The sequence below is a fragment of the Schistocerca nitens genome, chromosome 7 (genome assembly GCF_023898315.1).
Source record: "Schistocerca nitens isolate TAMUIC-IGC-003100 chromosome 7, iqSchNite1.1, whole genome shotgun sequence".
Classification (NCBI taxonomy): domain Eukaryota; kingdom Metazoa; phylum Arthropoda; class Insecta; order Orthoptera; family Acrididae; genus Schistocerca; species Schistocerca nitens.
The window spans coordinates 165044046-165071935 of NC_064620.1; the positions used below are offsets into that span (position 1 = coordinate 165044046).

The window sequence follows — 27890 nt, forward strand, 5'->3', positions numbered from 1 at the left end:
TATGAATAAAGATTTCAATTATACCCACAGTGTTGTTTCGTAGATTTTCTTTTGAATCACCCTCCTCATAACTTGTCCGGTCAGTTGTCAGCTGTGCCAACACCTCTTGGTGTTGTATGTGCGTCGAATTCACAGAGCATCTATACAGGGAAAACGTGGCACGGCAGTTTCACGTCGCAGCCTTCCTCATTTCTCTGTACTTACGTTAGCGCCGCCCCACAACCGCCTCGCCGGGCAGGCAGGCGACAGCTTGCGTCGCCCCGACGAGCAATTCGACTCCGCACTGGCCGGCCGCTGCAACAACCTGCGGATAAGATAGCGAAGTCCATATTACGTTCACACAGACGTGGTCTTGTCTAACTTTCATTGTGCTGTCAACGAATACATATAGTCAGAGACTGGAAACTGTCTCATTCTGAAAGTCCACCATAATACATATCGAATACACACACATTTATTCGATATGTATTATGGTAGACTTTCAGAATGAGACACATTCCTCCCCTCATGGACCATGGACCTTGCCGTTGGTGGGAAGGTTTGCGTGCCTCAGCGATACAGATGGCCGTACCGTAGGTGCAACCACAACGGAGGGGTATCTGTTGAGAGGCCAGACAAACGTGTGGTTCCTGAAAAGTGGCAGCAGCCTTTTCAGTAGTTGCAGGGGCAACAGTCTGGATGATTGACTGATCTGGCCTTGTAACACCAATGAAAACGGCCTTGCTGTGCTGGTACGGCGAATGGCTGAAAGCAAGGGGAAACTACAGCCGTAATTTTTCCCGAGGGCATGTAGCTTTACTGTATGATTAAATGATGGCGTCCTCTTGGGTAAAATATTCCGGAGGTAAAATAGTCCCTTATTCGGATCTTCGGGCGGGGACTACTCAAGAGGACGTCGTTATCAGGAGAAAGAATACTGGCGTTCTACGGATCGAAGCGTGGAATGTCAGATCCCTTAATCGGGCAGGTAGGTTAGAAAATTTAAAAAGGGAAATGGATAGGTTAAAGTTAGATATAGTGGGAATTAGTGAAGTTCGGTGGCAGGAGGAACAAGACTTTTGGTCAGGTGAATAGAGGGTTATAAATACAAAATCAAATAGGGGTAATACAGGAGTAGCTTTAATAATGAATAGGAAAATAGGAGTGGGGGTAAGCTACTACAAACAGCATAGTGAACGCATTATTGTGGCCAAGATAGACACGAAGCCCACGCCTACTACAGTAGTACAAGTCCATATGCCAACTAGCTCTGCAGATGATGAAGAAATTGATGAAATGCATGATGCGATAAAAGAAATTATTCAGGTAGTGAAGAGACACGAAAATTTAATAGTTATGGGTGACTGGAATTAGACAGTAGGAAAAGGAAGAAAAGGAAACGTAGTAGGTGAATATGGAATGGGAGTAAGGAATGAAAGAGGAAGCCGCCTGGTAGAATTTTGCACAGAGCATAACTTAATCATAGCTAACACTTGGTTTAAGAATCATGATAGAAGGTTGTATACATGGAAGAACCCTGGAGATACTAAAAGGTATCAGATAGATTATATAATGGCAAGACAGAGATTTAGGAACCAGGTTTTAAATTGTAAGACATTTCCAGGGACAGATGTGGACAATCTATTGGTTATGAGCTGTAGATTAAAACTGAAAAAAACTGCAAAAAGGTGGGAATTTAAGGAGATGGGACCTGGATAAACTGACTAAACCAGAGGTTGTACAGAGTTTCAGGGAGAGTATAATGGAAAAATTGACAGGAATGGGGGAAAGAAATACAGTACAAGAAGAATGGGTAGCTTTGAGGGATGAAGTAGTGAAGGCAGCAGAGGATCAAGTACGTAAAAAACCGAGGGCTGGTAGAAATCCTTGGGTAACAGAAGAAATATTGAATTTAACTGATGAACGGAGAAAATATAAAAATGCAATAAATGAACCAGGCAAAAAGGAATACAAACGTCTCAAAAATGAGATCGACAGGTAGTGCAAAATGGCTAAACAGGGATGGCTAGAGGACAAATGTAAGGATGTAGAGGTTTATCTCACTAGGGGTAAGATAGATACTGCCTACAGGAAAATTAAAGAGACCTTTGGAGAAAGAGAACACCTTGTATGAATATCAAGAGCTCAGATGGAAACCCAATTCTAAGCAAAGAAGGGAAAGCAGAAAGGTGGAAGGAGTACATAGAGGGTCTATACAAGGGTGATGTACTTCAGGACAATATTACGGAAATGGAAGACGATGTAGATGAAGATGAAATGGGAGATATGATACTGCGTGAAGAGTTTGACAGAGCACTGAAAGACCTGAGTCAAAACAAGTCCCCGGGAGTAGACAAAATTCCATTAGAACTACTGACAGCCTTGGGAGAGCCAGTCCTGACATAACTCTACCATCTGGTGAGCTAGATGTATGAGACAGGCGCGACATTCTCTCAGACATCAAGAAGAATATAATAATTCCAATCCCAAAGAAAACAGGTGTTGACAGATGTGAAAATTACCGAACTATCAGTTTAATCGGTCACAGCTGCAAAATACTAACACAAATTCTTTACAGACGAATGGAAAAACTGGTAGAAGCCGACCTCGGAGAAGATTAGTTTGGATTTCGTAGAAATATTGGAACACGTGAGGCAATACTGACCCTACGACTTATCTTAGAAGCTAGATTAAGAAAAGGCAAACCTACGTTTCTAGCATTTGTAGACTTAGGGAAAGCTTTTGACAATGTTGACTGGAATACGCTCTTTCAAATTCTGAAGGTGGCAGGGGTAAAATACAGGGAGCTAAAGGAGATAAAGACTATTTACAATTTGTACTGAAACCAGATGCAGTTATAAGAGTCGAGGGACATGAAACGGAAGCAGTGGTTGGGAAGGGAGTGAGACAGGGTTGTAGCCTCTCCCCGATGTTATTCAATCTGTATATTGAGCAAGCAGTAAAGGAAACAAAAGAAAAATTCGGAGTAGGTATTAAAATCCATGGAGTGGAAATAAAAACTTTGAGGTACGCCGATGACATTGTAATTCTATCAAAGACAGCAAAGGACTTGGAAGAGCAGTTGAACGGAATGGACAGTGTCTTGCAAGGAGGGTATAAGATGAACATCAACAAAAGCAAAACGAGGATAATGGAATGTTGTCGAATTAAATCGGGTGATGCTGAGGGAATTAGATTAGGAAATGAGACGCTTAAAGTAGTAAAGGAATTTTGCTATTTGGGGAGCAAAATAACTGATGATGGTCGAAGTAGAGAGGATATAAAATGTAGACTGGCAATGGCAAGGAAAGCGTTTCTGAAGAAGAGAAATTTGTTAACATCGAGTATAGATTTAAGTGTCTGGAAGTCGTTTCTGAAAGTATTTGTATGGAGTGTAGCCATGTATGGAAGTGAGACATGGACGATAAATAGTTTAGACAAGAAGAGAATAGAAGCTTTCGAAATGTGGTGCCACAGAAGAATGCTGAAGATTAGATGGGTAGATCACATAACTAATGAGGAGGTATTGAACAGAATTTGGGAGAAGAGGAGTCTGTGGCACAACTTGACTAGAAGAAGGGATCGGTTGGTAGGGCATATTCTGAGGCATCAAGGGATCACCAATTTAGTATTGGAGGGCAGCGAGGAGGGTAAAAATCGCAGAGGGAGACCAAGAGATGAATACACCAAACAGATTCAGAAGGATGAGGTTGCAGTAGGTACTGGGAGACGAAGAACCTTGCACAGGATAGAGTAGCATGGAGAGCCGCATCAAACCTGTCTCTGGACTGAAGACCACAACGACAACAACACATTGTTAAGGGTCTGTGAAGAAACTATTTTACTTACTTCCAACTAAAAGTCATCAGTTAGAAGCCGATGAAAGATGGGGATATATTCTGTCACTTTATATATTTTCATTTTCCTTTAACGCATGCTATTAATTGTTTAGGTTTTAATCAATCATACCTTAATCTTCATCAGAGAGGGAGACAATAAATCAACAATTCTGCAGTTAACACCGCATCTGTACTTCCTATAGGGACAGAGAGCAATGGGAAGCAGATGAAGGAAAAGAAAAACTAAACGAACCGAATATATCAAGTGCAATCTATGTCACCTGCCCTAAAAATATCTACGTTGGTGTTCTACTTTCCATGTACAGGATGGGGAAAATATTTGATGCATTCCAGGACAGGCTACCCAATTTGTTTCATCCGCAGCCGGGACAGGCGATATATGTTAGGTTTCCTATCCCGAGGCGAATGAAACGCACTCTGAAAATGAGGAGGAGGAGGAGGAGGAGGAGGAGGAAACAAACCACGAAGAAATTACCCGAGTGGGATGGAAACCGGTAGATGTGATGTATATGTACAGTCAAACAAATGATTACGGTTACAGAAAAATTGGACGATTTATTCAAGAGAAAAACTTCGAAAATTCAGCAAGTCAGTACCGAATTGGTCCACATTTGGCCCTAGTGCATTAGTTATTCGGCTTGGCACTAATTGACAGAGTTATTGTTTGTCCTGAGGGATATCGTGCCAAATTCTGTTCAATTTGACCTCAGATCTCGTTGTCTAGAGTATAATTCTCCTCAGTGCTAAGTCCCGCTTCGAACGTAGCCCCGATGATGCCTCAGAGCGGTCGGAAACCAACCTGACTGTTGTCTCTTATATGGCCCGACAACCAGGAGTGATGGTGTGGAGTGCCATTTCATCTCGCAGCAGGACCCTTTGGTTGCCATCCGCGGAACCCTTACAACACAGCGGTACCTGGACGCTATTCTACGCTCCGATTTGTTGCTCTTCATGGCAAACCATCCTGGGCTTACATTTCAGCAAGACAAGGTTAGGGAGTTTCTACTGTTTCTCTTCCGCTTGTGGAACCCTATATTGGCCGGCAAGGTCGCCGGATCTCTCCCCAATTGAGAACGTTTGGAGTATTATGAGTAGGGTTCTCCCAAGCAGCTCGAGACTTTGATGTTCTAAGACGCTAGTTGGACAGAATTTGGTACGTTATCCCCCAGGAGAACATTCAATAATTTTATCAGTCAATGCCAAGCCAAATAACCGCTAGCATAATGGCCAGCGGTGGGTCAACGCCTTATTGACTTCCGCAATTTGTGAAGGTCTTTCTCTAGAAGACATCAGCCAATTTTTCTGAAACTTCAATCATTTGCTTGCACATCACATCTACCGGTATCTGTTCCTTTCGGATAATTCCTTCGCTGTGCGACTTTTTTGTTTTCGAGTGTATTTTTGGGGCAGTTTCTTTTGTCCATCCTGTATATCCAATGCTTTATTTGAACAGCTACAATCGTTTCCAATTTGTTTTCATTTTTTAACTGTGACAATATTTTGAACTTTCATTTTCACTTCTGCGGCGGCTTTGCTTCCAAATTCTTCCGTTTCGCATTACTTAGTGTATGTCAATCGTGGCTGAGCTTCTTGGTTGCGCATTAAATTAATTAATTAATCAAATACAGCAAACAACTACATTTTGTCTAGCTTCATTTACGCCAACACGCGTTTCGTGTTTTCATCTATCTTCCACTGGCGTAACACATTCTTATATCTAACAATAACACAGTTTCGTCGACAGCACTTCATACGCTGCAGAAGACTTTTCTGCTGTAGCTTATAGCTCTTTATTTCGAATTTATAAGCGGAGCACATACTGACATATCAACATATATACGAAGTATGTGAGAAAAGAAATGATACTGACTTTTTATCTACCAAAATTATTTTTTTCAAGCAACAGTATTGTACCCTTTAAAGCGGTTCCTATCGGCAGTTACACACCGGCGGAGTCGTTCCCAGTCTTGGTAGCAGCACTGAAAGGGCTCAACTGGTAGAGCCTTTAACATGTCAGTTACACTCTTTTGAATGTTCTCCAGTCTCAAAATTACCCCTTTGAAGACATTTTTCACTATCGAGAAAACAAAGAGTCACAAGGACTCAAATCAGGTGGGGGTCGTGGAACAACAGAAATACGTTTTGAGGTCAGAAATTGTGTGATGGAAGTGGCCGTGTGACATGGGATGTTGTCATGGTGCAGCATCCACTTGTCTGCGATTTCTAGTCTCACTTGAGTCACCCTTTTCTGAGCCTTTCGAGGCAATCTTTGTAAAGCACCTGGTTGACAGTTTGCCCTGGACGAACAAATTATTTATGTATAATTCGAGCTTCTTTCGGTCGAGTAGATTTCTCATTGCGCCACTCCTCACTTTGCAACTTTGTCTCAGGATCGTACTAAAAATCCATCACACGACTGAACCATACTTGTTCATTGGTAATGTGGTGTCACAGCCAGACACCACACGTGCTAGGTGGTAGCTTAAATCGGCCGCGGTCCTGTAGTACATGTCGGACCCGCGTGTCGCCACTGTGTGATCGCAAACCTAGCGCCACCACAAGGCAGGTCTCGAGAGACTGACTCGAACTCAGCCCAGTTGTACGGACGACAGAGCTAGCGACTAGACGTACGAAGCCTTTCTCTCTCATTAGCCGAGAGACAGAATAGCCTTCAGCTAAGTTAATGGCTACGAACTAGCAAGGCGCCATTAGCCTTACAGTGATTGTAATTAAAGTCTCCTTTGTGCGATGTACCACAATGATTGATTAAAGATAAGTATTATACCAGCTACGTACTTTTCTTCATAGCATTAATTACGTATCCTGTTCCAGTACTTCACGCCCGTCTGCGTTAGTCTAGCGTGCCTTTTAAGCCACCTCTATCTACAAGGTGTTGGCCCAGCTGCCGACACATCACATGGCGACGAGTCTACAAAGGATCTTGTGTTTTACTTTGCCCTAATTTCTTTGTGTCATGGCTTCGCCACAATCTCCAGATGTACTGTCCGAATTTTATCGCTTGCAGAATCAGCAGACGCAGGCGTTATTGGATGCTCTTGGACAGCTCGTCCAGGGTCAACGTGCGCTGCACACCGATGCGGCCGCCGCCGCTTCATCGCTACCGCAGCCACAACATGCTGTTGCACCTCAATTCAGACCCTTTGACGCAACCCAAGAGTCATGGCAGGAGTGGTTCCGTCAGTTCAGCTTTCACCTCGCCGCCTACAGAACTCTAGGTAATGAGCGGCAGCCGTTTTTGCTTTCTTGTGTCGGTGTGTCCACCTACCGAGTGGTAGTGAAGTTGTTTCCCCGGCGCGACGTAGCAACTCTGTCCTACGAAGAACTTTTGTCTGCTTTAGATGCCTATTTCAAGGAAACAGTAAATGTCGTTGCAAAAAGGTATACGTTCTTTCGTACAAAACGTACGGCCGGTCAGACTAATAGGGAGTGGGTTGTGACATTGCAAGGACTTACTAGGGAGTGTGCGTTTGAATGCGAATGTGGACTTCCTTATTCAGATACTATGGTGCGTGATGCAATAGCACAGAACGTTTCTGACGTTCACATACGGGAACAGATTTTGAAACTAGTTAATCCCTCCCTTCAACAAGTGCTAGACATATTGGACAGGCAAGACACACTTGACTTTGCTCAGGACTCGTTTGAAACTTCGCCAGCAGTGTGTCACATTAACCGGCCCGCCGGGCCCGCTGCACGGGACGCTCAGCGGCCCTCGCGCCCGTCAGCGCAGCGGCAGCCTAGGTCGCAAACACGTGCGCCGCGTAAGCCAGCTAATGCAGTGAAATCATGCCCGCGGTGTGCAACTCGACATTCGCGTGCAAATTGCCCGTCACGTCAAGCTATTTGCTTTTACTGTCATAAGAAAGGACATGTCCAAAGTGTTTGCCAGAAAAAGCTCAGATCAGACACTCACACCAATTCCAGGCCCTTTGCTTCGCGCCGGAATCGAACCAAGGAAACTCAGGCTCGTGAACCTTCGCCCATGGATATTCATGTAGTTCATTCCACCCCGTCCGGTGACAGTGTTCATTCCACGAAAAGTGTGCGTCAACGTCGACGGAAGTCCCGTCACGTCGCACATGATTCTGTCCCAGTGTCTGTTCCAGTTGCACAACACAGTCGCTTTTGTCGTCAGCAGGACAATAAACTTTTTGTCGACTTAGACTTTGCAGGCAAAGTGATCCCATTCCAGCTCGATACCGGAGCTGCAGTTTCATTGCTCAATTACGACACGTACAACCAACTGGGCAAACCTCCGTTGCGTGCTGCAAATGTTCAGCTCAATAGTTACTCAGGCCAGAAAATACCAGTGTTAGGACAGTGCAGCCTTCTTGCAACATACAAGGGACAAACAAAACTTGTGTCATTTTACGTTCTTCGTTCTTCTACTGCAGTGAACTTGTTTGGTTTAGATTTATTTCAGTTGTTTAACTTGTCTATAGTAAATCAGGTCCTCTCAGTGATTCAGACTGTGCCTTCCGCCAGTGTTTCTAGTCTATGTGAAGAATTTGCAGACATTTTTGCACCGGGCCTTGGTTGCGCTAAGAACTATGAAGCACATTTGGAACTGAAAGCAAACGCGCAACCAAAGTTTTTCAGAGCGCGCAATGTTCCCCACGCATTGCGTGATGAGGTCGCAAGAACATTAAACGATTTCGAATCTCAAGGTGTAATTGAACGTGTGCAGGCTTCTCTCTGGGCCTCACCCTTAGTAATTTTGCCAAAACCTTTCGGAAAATTGAGACTTTGTGTGGACTTCAAGGCAACTGTGAATCCACAACTAGTAACTGCTACTTTTCCTTTGCCCCACCCGGAAGATCTTTTTGACAAACTGTGCCTGGGAAAATATTTTTCAAAGTTGGACCTAGCAGATGCGTCCTTGCAAATACCTGTGGACGAAGAATCCCAGCGCGTCTTGGTGGTAAACACGCATCTTGGCTTGTATCGCTTCAAAAGACTGCCTTTCGGGTGTGCATCCGCCCCTGCATTGTTTCAGCAATATTTACAAAGTATTTGTGCGTCGGTCCCTACTGCTGCGAACTATCTGGACGATATTGTGATCTCCGGAAAGGCAGAAGCCGAACATTTGCAAAATCTCCGAACATTATTTCAGGTCTTGCGACAAAATGGTCTTCGCTTGAGGAAGGACAAATGTGTGTTTTTTGCTCGGGATTTACCCTACCTGGGCCATGTCCTCAATGCCCAAGGAATACATCCGAGTCCAGAGCACCTCCGTGCCATACACGATTTGCCGTCACCGCAGAACTTGAAACAGCTGCAAAGTGTGTTGGGGAAAATTAATTACTACCATAAATATGTTCCCCATGCCTCTTCCATTTCAGCTCCGCTTCATCGCTTACGCCGTAAAGGTGTTCCGTTCGTCTGGACGACGGAATGCGAACGCGCCTTTCGCCAGTTGAAATCGGCGTTGCTTTCACATACTTGCCTTACGCCGTTCGATCCCCAGAAACCCCTTTTGTTGATGGTAGATGCATCGGATTTCGGGATCGGTGCTGTGCTTGCGCACACAGATGGATCGCATGATCGCCCTATTGCCTTTGCGTCAAAATTGCTCTCATCTGCGCAAAGAAATTCTTCACAGATAGAGAAAGAGGCTTTAGCTCTCGTGTTTGGTGTTACTAAGTTTCACGATTTCTTGTATGGTCGTCACTTTACCATCATCACGGACCACAAACCTTTGACATCGCTTTTTCATCCGAACAAGCCGGTACCTCCGCGTACGGCGCAGAAATTCATTCGCTGGTCTCTTTTCCTCTCGCAGTACCGCTACGATATCTTGTATATCGGTCCACTGCTAAGCACGGAAACGCTGATGCGTTGTCCCGTTTGCCTGTTGCTGAGGATAAAGCATTCGATTCTTCCGAACTTGCTTGCATGTTCATTGATGCGGAAACCGATGACGTGGTCGCATCGTTTCCGATTGATTTTCGTCGTGTCGCTACAGCCACGGCTGCTGACCCTGTCCTTGCTCCCGTTTTGCGTTTTGTTGCTCCGCAATGGCCCTTGTCCACGTCACGGATCGAGGATCCGCTGGTTCGCCGATTTTTTGCTCACAAGGAGAGACTTTTTGTACGACGTGGTGTTTTGTTGTTGCGTTCTGATAATGATCAGTCCCGAGTCGTGGTCCCACGTTCGTTACAGTCCTCTGTCTTACGGCTTCTTCACCACGGACACTGGGGTATAGTGCGTACGAAACAACTTGCTCGTCAGCACTGTACTTGGTTCGGAATCGATGCTGCGATTACGAATATGTGCTCCTCTTGCGTGGCGTGTGCCGAACAACAATCCGCACCGCCGCGGAAATTCTTTGCATGGCCGAAAGCCACTTCCCCTTGGCAACGCTTGCACATCGATTTTGCTGGTCCATTCTGGAATGCTCGTTGGTTGGTTGTGGTCGCTGCTTTCAGTAATTTTCCTTTTGTTGTCCGGATGTCTTCCACGACGTCTTCTGCCACAATCCAAGCCTTGTCTGCTATCTTTTGCATTGAAGGTCTTCCGCAGACTATTGTTTCCGACAATGGCCCACAATTCATGTCCGCAGAATTTCAGTCCTTCTGCAAGGCCAATGGTATTCAACATCTGACGTCCGCGCAGTTTTCGCCTCAGTCAAACGGTGCCGCGGAACGATTGGTCCGGACTTTCAAGTCACAGATGTTGAAATTGAAAGAGTCGCATTCTCGGGAGGACGCATTATTGCTCTTTTTGTCCTCGTCTCGCTCTCAGCCCCGCGATGGTCGCTCGCCGGCTGAGTTGCTCCATGGTCGTTCTCATCGAACCTTGATGTCTTTGCTGCATCCGCCGCATCAGGTTCCTGTGCAGCGGCAGACTCCTGCTTTTGCTCCTGGCGACGTTGTCTTCTATCGCACCTATCGCGGTTCACGGCGTTGGCTCGCAGGGCGCATTCTTCGCTGCCTCGGCCACGCGATGTATTTGGTTTTGGGGGCCTCTGGTGAGGTGCGTCGGCATCTCAATCAGCTGCGCCTCTGTCGTCGCCCGGGTTCTGCCGCTCCCCGTCTGCTTTCAGCGACGGAGCCGTCAGGTCAGCACCCTGGGGACCCATCTACTGGCTCGCCTCATCCCCAGGTGTTACCGACGCTGCCTTCCGTTTTGCCTCATGGCGTCGCGCCGCCGCCGCAGCCGCCTCCGGCGCAGCCCGCAGTGGACGCTTCGCTGCAGCCGCCACGCGCCTCCCTGGGTCACGCGCCGCCGATCGCTTCCCGTGACCAGCTGTCCTCCGCCATGGAACTCTTGCCCGCTCCGGACCAGATGTCGTCATCGCGCGTCGGATTCTCCGACCACATGGAGGTCGACCCTTCGGCCCCTCCTGTCTCTTTACGGGCGCATACACCGCATGTTGACGTGCACCCTGGACTAGGTTTTCAGGCGTTTCCTAGCTCCCCTCGGACCGAATGGCCGGGTGCGGGTGGCACAGCCTCGCCTGTTGTTAGGCTCCCCACCTCATCGCATACGTCAACATGGGGTCCTCCCCACGGCGGGCGGAAGCCTTATCTCACGACCGTTCGCCGATTTGCGGGGGAGGAATGTGGTGTCACAGCCAGACACCACACGTGCTAGGTGGCAGCTTAAATCGGCCGTGGTCCTGTAGTACATGTCGGACCCGCGTGTCGCCACTGTGTGATCGCCAACCCATGCGCCACCACAAGGCAGGTCTCGAGAGACTGACTCGAACTCAGCCCAGCTGTACGGACGACAGAGCTAGCGACTAGACGTACGAAGCCTTTCTCTCTCATTAGCCGAGAGACAGAATAGCCTTCAGCTAAGTTAATGGCTACGAACTAGCAAGGCGCCATTAGCCTTACAGTGATTGTAATTAAAGTCTCCTTTGTGCGATGTACCACAATGATTGATTAAAGATAAGTATTATACCAGCTACGTACTTTTCTTCATAGCATTAATTACGTATCCTGTTCCAGTACTTCACGCCCGTCTGCGTTAGTCTAGCGTGCCTATTAAGCCACCTCTATCTACAAGGTGTTGGCCCAGCTGCCGACACATCAGGTAATCCTCTCAGGATCAGCGCACACTACTTCGATTGTCCTTCTGCTCAACTGCGAGGTTTTTCGGCACCATTTTGGCACAGCCCTGTGGCATGTGAATAGCTTTGGTCAAAATTTGATGTACAGTGGAAGTGTTTAACAGGTCATCCGCCACCGTAATTGTTGAACGTCAGTCTGATCTCACAAGAGCACGCATCCCTTCGACGTTCTCGTCTGTTTTTTAAGTTGAAGGTCCCCCTGAGCGAGGTTCATCTACAACGTGTTCTCGGCCTTCCAAAAACAAGTTGTGTAAGAGAAAAACTTGTGCTCTCCATAAGTTATGCTCCCCACAGGCCCGTTTCCACTTTTCAAAGATCTCACTCGCAGATTCCCCGTGTTTAACACAAAACGTGATGGGATAACGTTGCTCTAAATTAGGTTGATCCATTTTCGTAATACACGACAAAAACACACCTTCACTATTGGCGCTCTCAAAAAACACCTTGATGGCTGCATGGAGCTGAAACTCTGACTGCGCATATGGAAGGCATGAAACACCGGTCTACGCAAGTAGAACAATGTGATGTTGCCAGACCGCTCGCAATGTTGGCAGTCTCATTACTTTTCTCACACGCCTCGTACACTCCACAAACCAGTGCACAGTCCATGACGCAATGAACATCGTACCAATATTATCCCAAAAGCTAACATATTGTCTTCAGAGACAACTATAGTCAAAAAAAATGGTTCAAATGGCTCTGAGCACTATGGGACTTAACATCTATGGTCATCAGTCCCCTAGAACTTAGAACTACTTAAACCTAACTAACCTAAGGACATCACACAACACCCAGCCATCACGAGGCAGAGAAAATCCCTGACCCCGCCGGGAATCGAACCCGGGAACCCGGGCGTGGGAAGCGAGAACGCTACCGCACGACCACGAGATGCGGGCTAACTATAGTCACTTGTTGTACAACGGACTATATTGTCCGTCTATACAGTTTTTTTTCCTTTCTTCAATGACCGATTTTGTTTATAAATTGCCCATCCTCGTATCTGATTGTATAGGTTACAGTAGTAACTCATCAAACGTATCACCAACTTGTTGGTAAGTCGCACGATTTAATCTTGTAATCGATAAAGTAATATTTGAGGATGGTTCATGAGAAACCAAAACAGATTATTAAAGAAAATTATACTAATGTAGACGGACGACAAAACCTGTTATCCAATAATATAGATTAACTCTATTTCATTTGCGAACTGAGTGAGGGAAATTGACTACATGGTTCTCTTACGTACTGTAATCTTTTAATCTTACTCTCACGATCCCTACTGGAGATAGAAGACAGTGACAGCATAATGGTCGCACAATCTTTTTGTAACCAAGCTCTCTACACTTACCCAGCAGAGTTGTCGAGAACTAAGTAGATTTTCTTCACTCATTTGAGGCTACGTAGGTGCTATGCACATAAAAGCGAAGGAGGTTACACAATAGAAGGCCCTTGATGAATTGAATATCTGGCCCAAAAACGTATTTATGAAGAATTCAATGCTTTTGTACAGAAAGTAATTGGTTTCATATTTCTTCTAGTGATTTTTACTGTGTAGACAAATCTTTATGTTCTGTAATATTTGTTTTCACGCTCATTTCTATTTGTTTTCCTTACCGGTGTATGGCGTGTTAAGTATTCCACAGTTTTCTGCGTAATTTGTGATGGGTAAAACCAATCATCTCCTGTACATAAGTGTTTTATGAAGCTTCTTGGTTATTTTTCACGTGGGTTTCTGTAAGAATCACATTTGTTCTTCTGGCTATAGGATGGTGGTACATTACCACTGCTTACGTTATTGCCTCTAACTCATCGTTTGCCAAATTGTGGAAATGACTGAGTAGATTTCCGACGCAGCGATATGGAACTGGGGAGATTCAGATGCAACGAAGAGTCCCGAATATCAAATCGGCTCAATCTACTTAATATTCAATTACATATTTGTGAAGCCTATACCGTCGAAGTGTAAAAAAGGACATTTACTGATTTTAACACACACTAATAATTTATAAATAAATAATAAAAACTCACTGCCTAAGTGACACTCACTGGTGAACCAGATTGTAGTGGAAGGTAAGTGGATGGGGGAGCGGGAGACGATAAACACTAATGCACCAAAAAATTATAAAATCTGCGCACCGGGAGCTGAATGCCGTATAGATGTGTTGGAAGCAGGTGATACGGGAAAGAAGGTATGTGACTGGAACAAAACCAGTACGGTCCGGAAATGGGAAATCCACGGAAGTAAGCGGTTTTGACAAAGGAAAGATTGTTATGACCCACCGCCTGGGAACGAGCATTTAGAAAACGGTGATACTGGTCAATTTTTCGCGTGCTACTACCGTGTCCGTCTATAGAGAATTCTTGAAGGACGGCGGAACCATGATAAGGTATTCAACGTGCTTGCCTTATCGAAGTACGTGGAAGTCGGAAGCTTGTCCATTCTGTAAAGCAGTACAGGCGGTGATCCGTGGCAGATCTGACAGGAGAGAACAATGCTCGCAAGCTGCGACATCGTCGCGAAAAAACAGTGACTCGTATATGTAATAAGTTTCCTTTAATTTACGTCTATGGTCACAAACTTTTTGTGACCATAGACGTAAATTAAAGGAAACTGAGTACAATGCTGCTGCAGGCACAAGTGTTTCGTGCCACAACGTTGGACATGGTGCTCAATAGCAGATGATCCCTACGTATTTGCGTGTTGGCCCAATGCCATCGCCAGCCACGACTGCAGTGGGATCACCAAATCAAACTGATCTGAACCGGATGGGATACATCTGGGACGTATTAGGCGCCAGCTCCGCATCCACAAAGAACCGGTTCGTAATTTACGGAAATTGCCTGACCTTTGCGTAGACGTCAGCAAACCTACCGACTACTTTTCGAATCAATGCCACGCAGAATCGGAATTGTGTTGCAATCCAAAGGAGAACCAACAGGCAATAAAGCAGTGCTCATAATGATTTGGTTCATTATCGGAAGACGGGTTTTGCGAGGACAACAAGTAGCCTTTCAGTGAGGTAACAGAAATGCCTGAGCTGATTAGTACAGAACTTTTCTAGTTCCTATTACTACGTCATCCCAGCACTTCCTGCTGGTAACGAAGGTGAGAAAGTGAATCGACATTGGAGTTGTGAAGGTGGAAATTCATCCTCGTAACGATGTTAGAGGACCATGCAGTTTTTACATCACGAGTTCATAGAAGGACTTACACACACACACACACACACACACACACACACACAGTGCTCCAAGTTTTCATTCAGAAGCAGCTACACCAGAGGCGAGAACAAGCAATCGGTGCACGAAGGCAGGGCAGCCGTGGCACGCGCTGAATGTGCCGCTGTGTATGCCTCACGCGTTGCACTTTAGCAGGACGTACCAGTGACACAGTGCGGCAGGAATGCGGCTAGAGCCCCTCAAGGCACAGGCACGCGCCGTGCTAAGACTTCACATTACGCTGTAACCGCTGATTCACTCCCTGACAGAGACACCTCGTGCTCACTCTTCGACGCCTAGGTGGCGTTCCAGACGCGCGGAGGGTCTGTGAGCGCTGAAAGTTGACAGTCACTCTGTCACTCGAATCATGACACGAATCCTTCATAGCACTTAATGTTCAATACTACAGTGCTGTTATGACAAAACAGAGGTGAGTATTTTTGGTGCAAACACAACTAGAAAAATCTCGCTTAAAATGACACTTTTGGATCGGAAGTAAAATGCTACGCACGCAGATAGCTAAACACGTTTAAGAAACAACAAGTTGCGACATCGTCGCGAAAAAACTGTGACCCGTATGTGTAATAAGTTTCCTTTAATTTACGTCTATGGTCACAAACTTTTTTTTAACAGATTACCGGTTTCGGTCTTTAATGACCATCAGATCTGCAGCAAAATTGGGGAAAACATAAATACACTCGCAAACGGTCTACAGCTTAAGAGCAATACATAGACCCTAATGAAAAGTATTACTGACAAAATTTACATTTGTGCGCTTTAAATATGAAGAGGCATACCTGTTTCATAAAAACAAAGTCCTAATGTACTGCAGCCATAGTGGCATCGTCAAATGTTAAATGCGGAATCAGCACCAGCATCGTCAAATACATATAAATAACATCAAATGCACGAGTCATGTTGTCAGTAGTATTACTGTTTAAAACAAGCTGCCGTACAGTAGCCACAAGATGTTTATGTTGTAAGTTCACAACATGTTTATGTTGTAATTTCACCAGATGTCGCTAATGTCGGCATACACTAGTTTTCAATAATTAATTAACACAGCGAAAATAAAGGGGGATACAATAGTTGAAGTCTGTAATAAGCTAATAAGCTTATAATGTATAAAAGGCATTACAGTAACAAAAAGTAATAAAAAGAAGAACACGACAAAAGTAATATTGTTAAAAAGAGGAAGAGTTAAGAAACAGTAGTTGTTCCTTCTCTATTCATTTCATAGACTGCATTAATCAGATAATGTGGATCATCCACTGTTACGGAATTTTGTCATTCTTTTCTTGCAACGGAGTAGCGCAGGGTACGAGGGCCCTCTGCCGGTCACGTTCCTCCAACCACTTCCCGCCTGTGCGGAATTCTGGCGTTAGCGCTAACAGAGGGCGCTGATTATGTGCAGCACTATGTTTTCTTTCATTTGTGGCTCATTTAGCGATTTGTTTTACGTTGTTTATCTAGAATATTGGCACTAGAGCACATGTCAACCACTGTTTCTTAACTCTTCCTCTTTCTAACAATCTTACTTTTGTAGTGTTCTTCTCTTTATTGCTTTTTATTACTGTAATGCCTTTTATACCTTATAAGCTTATTACAGACTTCAACTATTGTATCCCCCTTTATTTTCGCTGTGTTAATTACTTATTGAAAACTAGTGTATGCCGACATTAGCGACATCTGGTGAACTTACAACACGAACATCATGTGGCTACTGTACGTCAGCTTGTTTTAAACAGTAGTACTACTGACAACATGACTCGTGCATTTGATGTTATTTATATGTATTTGACGATGCTCGTGCTGATCCGCATTTAACATTTGACGATGCCACTATGGCTGCTGTACATTAGGACTTTGTTTTTATGAAACAGGTATGCCTCTTCATATTTAAAGCGCACAAATGTATTGTCAGTACTACTTTTCATTATGGTCTATGTATTGTTCTTAAGCTGTAGACAGTTTGCGAGTGTATTTATGTTTTTCCCATTTTTGCTGCAGATCTGATGATGGTCATTAAAGACCGAAACCGGTAATCTGTTAACAAACTGTTTGTGACCATAGACGTAAATTAAAGGAAACATTTAAGAAAGTTGAATAAAAATTATTCTACGCCAACCAATCGTCGACTACAATACACAACCGACTCAATGAGATTACTACTTCCCCATCCGGCCGGAGAAATAATTTTTGTCAAGCTTTGTAAAATACTTTGATGAATTCGTCACTAAGACAATTTACACTCTGCATCAGGCAGTTAAGCATGGCTTGCGCTAAAATCTTCCGTAGATAAGCGAACAACCTCTGGAGGTCAGCAAGGGATTGTGGCGACGGCATTTGAGCTGATATCCACGGCTCTTGAGCGTTTCTTGTTTTTTCAACCAGACATCCGACAGGGCGCACATTCTTCTCCCTAACTACGTGGTATATTGAAATTACTCGCCCATTACGCTCGAACTGTCATGGTGGACTTCTCCTCTAATGAACAAAATATTAGCGTATATGTTTCAGAGCAGCTTTGTGAGTGAAGACATCCTGACAAACCAGCAAGTCATTCTTAACAGAGCGAAATCTCCAGACATAAATGTAATATCTGCTCACGTCAAGTGAGTTTTAAAGGAGTATTAGAGTTCACAATACCTAAGAATTCCCAAGTGGAGAACGTCAGAAGCTCCTTCAAGCAACTCTCAGACGAGGTTGTTATACAGGATGTCCCAGGAGGAATGGTCAGTATTCAGGATATGACGGGAACGATCTTTCGCAGCAAGAAAGTGTAGCAAACATGTGCTCTGAAATGCATATCTTCAGAGATACGAGCACTACATCTTCGATATTGTGAAACAAGTCTCTTCCGCTGCGAGCTCTTTGCTTTCCATACTGAGAGTGGTGGTAGTTAAGTAGACATGGGTTTTAAAGTGCATGCTTTAAGAGCTATTGGCACTATCATCTTCGCTACTGTGAATCGTTCCGTCTACTGGACAAATGCTCAAAGCTCTTAAAACCATGCATTTTGAAGTCTATGACTACTAGAATTTTTAGCTTCGAATTATCGTTCCTGTACTATCGCTTAATGCTGACCATTCCTCCTCCGACATCTCATACACGGAGAAGTAGCACCGGTAGAAAGCTGTAGCGAATAGCAAGGAGACTTGCGTAGGATCGACGCTATGTACAGGATTTGGCAGTTAATCCTAAAAATAAAAAAAACACCCACATAAAACTAATCGTAGGAAAGGCAAATGCTTCCTCAGGATGTGCAATCCTGTCACGAAAGAGAAAGTTTACAAAACCATCGTTCGACCAATACCTGAATGTTGCTCGTTAGTCTGGGATCCGTACCAGATTCAGTATTTTCTTTTTCCTGTATCAATCCTAGGAAGAGCAGCACGTTTCGTTACAGATCCATTTAGTAAGCGCGAAAGGCGTCATGGAGATGCTCCCTCTACTCCAGTGATAGACACTGCAACAGAGGCGTTGTGCATCAAGATTTGACTTACAGTTAATATTCCAAGAGCATTAGTTTCTAGAAGAGTCAACCAATATATTGGTTTCTCTTAGGCACATCTCGCGGAAGGACCACGAAGGTAAAATTAGTGAGATTCGATTTCATACCGACAGTAGCTGTCTCTCTATGCTCTTCACGGGTATGCTGCCGGATATCATCGTCTTCACTACACGATATCTCGGCGATCCACCTGGCCGCCATCTTCAGTACACAATCACGTTGGCGTGATTGTGTACTCAGCGATCGCACCTGAAGATGGCGGCCAGATGGGTTGGGTTGTTTGGGGAAGGAGACCAGACAGCGAGGTCATCGGTTCATCGGATTAGGGAAGGGTGGGGAAGGAAGTCGGCCGTGCCCTTTCAGAGGAACCATCCCGGCATTTGCCTGGAGTGATTGAGGGAAATCACGGAAAACCTAAATCAGGATGGCCGGACGCGGGATTGAACCTTCGTCCTCCCGAATGCGAGTCCAGTGTCTAACCACTGCGCCACCTCGCTCGGGCGGCCAGATGGCTCGCCGAAATATCGTGTAGTGAAGACGATGATATCCGGCAGCCTACCCGTGAAGAGCATGAACACGTAAGACGCCGGAAAAATCTACGGAATCGCATGAACTGTCTTTCTTCCCGAGTACCATTTGCGACTGGAACAGGAATAGGGGGTGGGGGACACTGACAGTAGTACAAGTACAGAAACCCGAACAACAGCGGACTGACGTACTAGGACATGTATTGAAACTATCAAATAGTACACTGATAATGGCTAGGCAATAGCCGAAATCTAATTTGCTTTAATAAAGCTTGAAAGGAAAGGACGACTGATTGTTGTCCTCTATTTTGAAACACCTACCAAAGTTATAGTTTAACTTACACGCCACCTTATATGAACATAATGGCACTGGCCTATTCTGTCTCTTTCCACAGTGCTGGCAGGCTTGTATCGTGTCCCAGACCATGCAAAATCCACACACGGCGAAAACACTTCTGCTCGGCAAACTGTGACTCCCCGGCAGCACTGTAGCTGAATCTCCTCGCTGTGGATAAGACAGCACATACTACGTGCATCTCGGTTCCTTTGTGTGAATGAGATTCATCTAACAGGCCGTCGAGCATACGGAGGAACCTCTCCGAGATGACACGAAATTCGACGGGAGATAGAGGCTGCGCCCAAGGAACTATCATGAGTTTCTAGCTACGGTAGATGCCCTTCTGGTTGGAGGGTTGTGTTCGTGTAACATAAAACGCCAATCCTGACAGTTATAGCATGGGGCTCAACCTTGCCCCTAAATGGTAAGTCCTCCGCGCTTCTCCACAACTGGTAAACTATACAACGGGCGGGATTCAGTTGCCTGTAGAGGCAGCCTCCACGCTGGCAATTATCCAGCCACATACAGGTGTGATTGCTACGCGGTCCTGTTTCACTACTATTCGAATACTGTGTACGGAACACACAAAACATTTTGTCAGACGCAATATGCCCACTATCTCTCCTCACTCCGTCGTAAACAAAGGTCTCGCATTGGTGTGCCATGGATGTCACGTATTTCCGTATTATCCTAACACAATATCGCTACGACTAAATTTTGTTGTTCCATATACCTTTAAGGTCCCTACAGCTTCCAACTTAAGCGTATTTTCAGCCAGACAAAACTAAAAAACTCAACATAAATAACATCCACCTACCTTATTAACCAAAAAGATAAGGTAATAGACTTTGTATTAAATTATAACTAAGCTCTCTGTTGGCTTGAAAATAGAGCTTCATGCAGTGAAAAGAAACTTAAGGCTGAATGACGCTACTTACACATTTATACTGTTGTCGTCGTCGCCATCTTCCATCCAGAGATTGATTTGATGCAACGTACGACCATCCCATGCAGACCTCTTCATCTCTATATAACTATTGCAAACTACATTCATTTGAACCTGCTAACTGTATTAATCTTCGCCTCCCTCTACAATTTTTAACTCTTTCACTTGCCTCTAATAATTGGTGATTCTTTGTGTCTCATAATGTGCCCTACTAAACAATCCCTTCTTTTACCAAATTTCTGCCACAGATTTCTCTTCTCCCCCATCCTCTTCAGTACCTCCTCATTGGTTACATGATCTACCCATTTAATCTGCGGCATTCTTCAGTAGCACCACATTTCATATGGGATGTAAACAAAATCATCTTTTTCGGAAATGCTTTCCTTGCTACATCCAGTCTACATTTTACATCCTATCTATTTCGGAAAACATCAGTTACTTTTGCTCTCCCAATGCCAGAACTCATCTAGTACTTTTAATGTCTTGTTTCCCAATCTAATTCGCTGACCATCACCTGCTTTAATTCGATTACATCCCACTATTCTTGTTTCCCTTTGTTGATGTTCATATTCTCCTTTCAAGACACACACTATTCTGTTCAACTGCTCTTTCAAGTCCTTTGCTCTGACAGAATTAAAATGTCATCGGCAAACCACGGAGTTTTTATTTCTTCTCGCCGAACTTCTCGAAATTTTTCTTTGGTTCCCCTTACTGCCTGCTCAATGTACAGACTGGGTAACATCTAGACAGGCTCAACACTGACTCACTCCATTCTCGACTACTGCTTCCCATTCATACCCTCCGAGTCTTACATGTGCCGTCTAGTTTCTGTAAAAGTCGTAAATAAGCTTTCTCGTACCCATTTTTTACCCATACTATCTTCAGAGTTTTCAAGAGTATATTCCAGTCAACGCTGGAAGTGTACAACTACTATAAACCTAAGTTTGCCTTTCTTTAACCTTATCTTCTAACGTACGTCGTAGTGTCAGTGCTGTCTCGCGTGTTCCAGTGGTTCTCTCAGGGTCGGATCCTACATTTTTCCCATTTATACCGTACTTACACAGACGAGTACTCAGCCGAGATAGGAGATTCGTGTATTGCCTTCGACACATTTGAAGAAAGAATTGTGGACCCAGTGTTAATATAAATGTTTATTAGGTGGTATAACAAAATTCTTATACACAATCCTGATGATGAAGTATATAAATTTGTATTTTATGAGATGTGGCTTGTGGATTTTCGTCAGGTGTTACAGCAACCGCTTACTTCTATTGACTGAACTATAGCGTTCTTATTGCGAATACGATGGCTTAGATAAAACGACCGATCTCGTGAAGCCTTTTGATGGTCATAACGAACTAAAACGAGTTCGACAATGCATACCCGCAAACCATTCTATATTCATTATTACTGCTACGGATACATTTTGGAGAAATTTTCCAAAAGTCAATAGCAAGCCAAGTGATTCTTCATTGTAACAATCGTAGAACCGAATTTAAGAATTAATAGCTACTTGGCAATAGAATTTTTATCACGAACAACGCACTATAAATTTATTTCTAAATAGCTCTAAACAATCCAGAAGCGCACAGATACTGGTTCGAGTAACAAGTTATTTACATCCCACGAAATGAACTATTTTATTTTATGCACATTTTGCAGTTGTGAACATGATAGGTCTCTTTTTCGTGTTTTATTGAATTACACGATGCATTTCGAACCTTGTGGGTCCATCGTCAGACGCAAATTGTCTTAATACATTACTAACATATTAGAGCACCTAGCAGTCCACAACATAGAAACAGAGACCTAAAAATTCAAGTGGATTGCGCGAAGTAACAGGCCCCAGTTGGTCTGCCTAATACTTATGGAAAACAGGTAGAAATTTCACAAACCCCTTCCAACAACACATGAATGCTTTCAGATTCAACCACTCTGGAATAGCAGCCATTGCACGACATGTGCTGGAAACCAACGCTTTCAGGATAGGAAACAGTATGGTAGTACTAACCAATGAAGCCGATGGTAAGACCCTAAATCAGTTAGAACAACTGGAAATATAACTCTATAAAATCGAAAAGTCGGAATCCACGTTGAAAGAAACAGATTTAGTTCCTTGCATACGTGAATTTATTTACAACTCAGATCTCTGACACTACATACTCACTTCCTCTTTGGTCATCTCATGTCAAACCGCTTCGTGAAGTGTGCTGAAATGTGTAAACAAGTGTGTTCCTTGAGTGACGTGATGTGTGATTACAGAACGGATAAACTAACATCTTCCGGCATTAAAACGTTAGAAATGGTGCTTAAAATTTTCGGTAAGTTTTTCAGTGTTTTACACTGTTTCTCATCGTATTAGATGCGCGAAATACAAATCCTAAAATCTAACCTTATGATAAGTGGACCACACATTTCGCATCACCCCACACATGAGCAGAAGTAAATGATATATTAAGTTTGCGCCTGACGACGGACCCACAGGGTACTAAATGCAGCGTGCGGTTCAGTCGAGCACGAAAAAATTGTGACTGAAGGCGATGTTAAACTTCCTGCAATTATACAATTGATGAAGTATCTGATATCTAGGTGATGCACTTCACAATAAAGCAAAAAATAGCCTCAACATAATGTCAGGGAAATGTGAAAATGTTTGAGAATGACGGATAAATTCTGGTCATCACTTTCTACCTCCAGCTCCATCGAAACGACGATTTCACGAGCTCCGTCACGGAAGCTGAATCTGTACAGAGAACACTGGTAAGGAAACAGAGAGGCTAGGTAATTAATTTGGTCAATTTTTTACAGTATATGAAGTGCTACTACATGTGTAATAACGCAAATCTAATATTTATACCGATGAAGATACTCTGCTATCCTGCAAGATAAATTCCCCCGCCCTGCGTATGGCGAAAGCAGTAATTCATTTCGAACACTGTTGTGTCTTTCCGAAGCAAAAAGCTTATTAGCTTGCAGATCCACCACTCCTGCATTCCAAGCTGAGATAAATAAGTCCTACAGTAAAAATATCGTGTTCGACAGCATCAGATTACAGGGGAAATTGCTCGTGTACGACTCTTTCAAGATGCAGTTTTCCCTGAACGCTGTCGACGGTCACAAATGCACTACGGTTTCATAAAACACAAAACTAGCAACACGATAAAGACTCTATGGTTTTTCCTTCTTACAGTACTGCCAACGGCAATTGCAAAGATAAATCGCCTTCGATCCATTAGCCAGTTTTATTGAATGAACACTACAAGAAATTGCATTTTTCTTGTGCTAAATGAGTAGGTAAAAAGAAAAAGAAGAGCTGTAACTATGACTGTCTGTTCTGTACGAATATTCTGACAACGAGCCTTCTTACGGACTGGTCCTCTCCGATTTGCTTCATAATTGTATTTAAACTTCAATGCCCCGGCATGTTTAGTAAATCAATTGTCAAAATAACTGTAAAAAAAATCTACTTCGAAGATTACATGATTTCCAAACGCAGGCAAGTACAAATAATTTCTAGCTTTTAAACCAAATGATCGCAGCTGATTCTATAGCGTCAAATCTAGTTATCACTAACTCGCTGGTACGATTTTCGCTAGTAGCAACCGTTTTTCTTTTATTTTCTTTTAAATTGCCTATTTACTAACAAATGAAAATGTTAATCAACTTATTTTTAACAGCTCATCACATGAAAATAAAATTTGATACAGGATACAAAATTCCATACTGTTAAATGAAATATACAAGGATCGCAACTTGCTGTTCATTTTTGGAACACAACCTACGACCAGCTTAGAGACAGAAGCGATGACACTTTCTGCAGAACCTGACCATCATTTTGCAGGCCAATGCTCAAGCACGTATAGTGCAACCTGTTACTGATTTGTTTGACTGATGGGGCTGCTAAGTGCTAGACCATCTACTGCACTCCCCTGACTTAAGCCCCCCCCCTGAGTTCAACTAGATTTCTAAACTGAAGGAAACACTTCACGGCATTCGCTTCAGAACTACTACAAATTCGTCGGGCAATAGACCGCGTCGCTCGAACTGTCAACACAACTGGCACTGCTAAGAGTATCCTACGACATCCACGTCGCTGGCAACGGGTTATATACAATACTGGTGACTACTTTGAAGGTCGGTAAAACTTTGAAACACGTATCTATTTTGTACGAGCTGTAAATAAATAGTTGCCACTATTAAAGTTCCGACCCTCGTATTATATCAATAATACTGTTCAATCATTGGAAATTTTAAAAATCCTATTTTATGTTTCGCGTTTTTGTAACAAATTTTAATTTACTGTGAACATTTTATTGTGGCCGTGGTAGTCTACCGGGAAGTACACTAGATAGCAGCCCTGGAGATCGCACGTTCAATCTCGGATAAGGGAGAGGATTTTTCGTCGTTCCAGTCCCTCTAGGACGGCCGACGTGCATTCAGCCTGCTATCAAATGAACACCGGGGATCTTTCCCCGCAGTAAAAGGTGGTCGCGGCAATGGGATCGACATCCTCCCCTCCCACAAAGGCTGCGCTATACCTGCAGTCAAGCCAATAGCCTGGTCACAAGGCTTGGGCTACAAAGTTCACCTTTACTTTTTTATAAGCATTTTATTTAAAATAAAAATGCGTTTGATTAAAATTATGATCCCGTCTTTGTGAACATTTCCGTCTGATAAAAATGCCGCTTAAAAATGGGGCAAAAAAGTTGCTACTGTGGAGAATCGCACCAGCGTCTTCGCGATAACTAGACTTTTCATGTTCTCCGATCAGCCACAGGCCATTTTCTTAACATTCTTGAAATGTTTTGTACTTAAATGCGCTCAGAAATTTTCTAATCTTGAAAGGCAATATTTCTAATATCTATTAGAATTGCAAAACAATGCTTTAGGAGACTGATATACGGGCTCTAGTCTTCAGATCCGTTAACTTTGAAGAAAACCAAAGAGCCTCAGTCTGTATGGTTCCCTTGTAAGTTATATTTTTCAGGGCAATAATTAAAGTACCGTCCCTAATTTTTAGTTGTTTGCAGATACATGCCTGAAGTCCTGGTACAGACTTAACTATGCACGCCGACTCCCGTAGCAGCGGCCAGAAGAGCCAAATCATAGTGCCGCCGCTAATAGATAAATTGGAGATGGACATCGCCACTATGTTTTGGCTTCTCTGGAGGTGTGCTACAGTAGTGTGGTGTGCGGATTACAATCTTTACCATGTCTTCGAGCATGAACCTGCAAAAAAACTAAAAATTAATGGCGGTACTTTTATTTATTTTGAATGATAATGAATACTTCGTGCCTACCTCTTGTAGCACTAGAGAGTCACACTATCGTGCTTATGGAGGATGGTTACAGTTTACACGTTCCGTCGATATAGTAATTAAAGAGCACAAGAAAACGATAACATATGGGGAGAAAAGTGGGTGTAGCTTCTATTACGCAATCATCCCAGCATTCGCCCGAACTTATTTAGGGAATCCTACATACACTACTGGCCATTAAAATTGCTGTACCAAGAAGAAATCCAGATGATAAACGGGTATTCATTGGACAAATATATTATGCTAGAACTGACGTGTGATTGCATTTTCACGCAATTTGGGTGCATAGATCCTGAGAAATCAGTACCCAGAACAACCACCTCTGGCCGTAATAACGGCCTTGATACGTCTGGGCAGTGAGTCAAACAGAGCTTGGATGGCGTGCACAGGCACAGCTGCCCATGCAGCCACCACAGTTCATCAAGAATAGTGACTGGAGTATTGTGACGAGCCAGTTCTTCGGCCACCATTGACCAGACGTTTTCAATTGGTAAGAGATCTGGAGAATGTGCTGGCCAGGGCAGCAGTAGAACATTTTCGGTATCCAGAAAGGCCCGTACAGGACCTGCAATACGCGGTCGTGGATTATCCTGCTGAAATGTAGGGTTTCGCAGGGATCGAATGAAGGGTAGGGCCACGGGTCGTTAACATATTTGAAATGTAACGTCCATTGTTCAAAGTGCCGTCAATGCGAACAAGAGGTGACCGACACGTGTAACCAATGGCACCCCATACCATCACGCCGTGTGATACGCCATTATGGCGATGACAAATACACACTTCCAATGTGCGTTCACCGCGATGTCGCCAAACACGGATGCGACCATCATGATGCTGTAAACAGAACCTGGATTCATCCGAAAAATAACGTTTTGCCATTCGTGTATTCAGGTTCGTCGTTGAGTATACCATCGCAGGCGCTCTTGTCTGTGATGCAGCGTCAAGGGCAACCGCAGCAATGGCCTCCGAGCTGATAGTCCATGCTGCTGCAAACGTCGTCGAACTGTTCGTGCAGATGGTTGTTGTCTTGCAAACGTCCCCATCTGTTGACTCAGGGATCGAAACGTTTAGGCACGATCCGTTACAGCCATGCGGATGAGATGCCTATCATCTCGACTGCTAGTGAAACGAGGCCGTTGGGATCCAGCAGGGCGTTCTGTATTACCCTCCTGAACCCACTGATTCCATATTCTGCAAACAGTCATTGGATCTCGACCAACGCTAGCAGCAATGTCGCGATACGATAAACCGCAGTCGCGATAGGGTACAGTCCGACCTTTATCAAAGTCGGAAACGTGATGGTACGCATTTCTCCTCCTTACACGAGGCATCACAACAACGTTTCACCAGGCAACGCCGGTCAACTGCTGTTTGTGTATGAGAAATCGTTTGGAAACTTTCCTCATGTCAGCACGTTGTAGGTGTCGCCACCGGCGCCAACCTTTTGTGAATGCTCTGAAGAGCTAATCATTTGCATATCACAGCATCTTCTTCATGTCGGTTAAATTTCGCGGCTGTAGCACGTCATCTTCGTGGTGTAGCAATTTTAATGGCCAGTAGTGTACATTTGGCCGGTTATGGATTTGAGTACAGCTGCCCCCGAATATTCGTCAAATGCTTCGTCCCCTGTGGCACATCGGTCGACCTCTTTGGGCACGAGCTATCTTCAGCGAAACGAGCCGAGACGAGTCAAAACCGCAAACAGCGAGAGAGTCACGATGGCTGCCTACCACTGGAGCAGCTACAGAGATGAGCGAGCCAGCTCTCGGCTTGTGTATGCGCGGTCCGGACGGCCCGTTACTTTCCGGTCCGATGGCTCCACGCCGGTAGCCTAGCTAGCGCCGGCCTGCCCGTCTGCATCCCGCCCGGCCACCGGAGAGGTACCCACCGGGGTGTCTGGAGACCACACTCCGTATCAGCTACGTGGCAAAGCTGTCCCTGCTATGTGCTTTTCCCTTCCTGATACGATGACAACCTCAGTAGACAGCAACGGAACCATGAACAAATTACGAACTGGCGTAATATCTGAGCAACGACTGTACAATACTTGCATTGCACGCTGATTAACCTGAATATTATGATAGCCAATCTC

The 27890-nt window shown here is 44.3% G+C and overlaps 1 protein-coding gene across 5 annotated transcripts in view; it reads right to left on the minus strand.

Annotated features, from left to right (window-relative positions):
- Positions 1-27890, minus strand: part of LOC126195378 (dystrobrevin beta) — a 620666-nt gene that overhangs the window by 487790 nt on the left and 104986 nt on the right. For all 5 annotated transcript variants that reach the window (XM_049933955.1, XM_049933957.1, XM_049933956.1 and 2 more), the window contains exon 2: positions 205-304. The gene's annotated coding sequence lies outside the window, so the exon portion shown is untranslated. The remainder of the gene's footprint in view (positions 1-204; positions 305-27890) is intronic.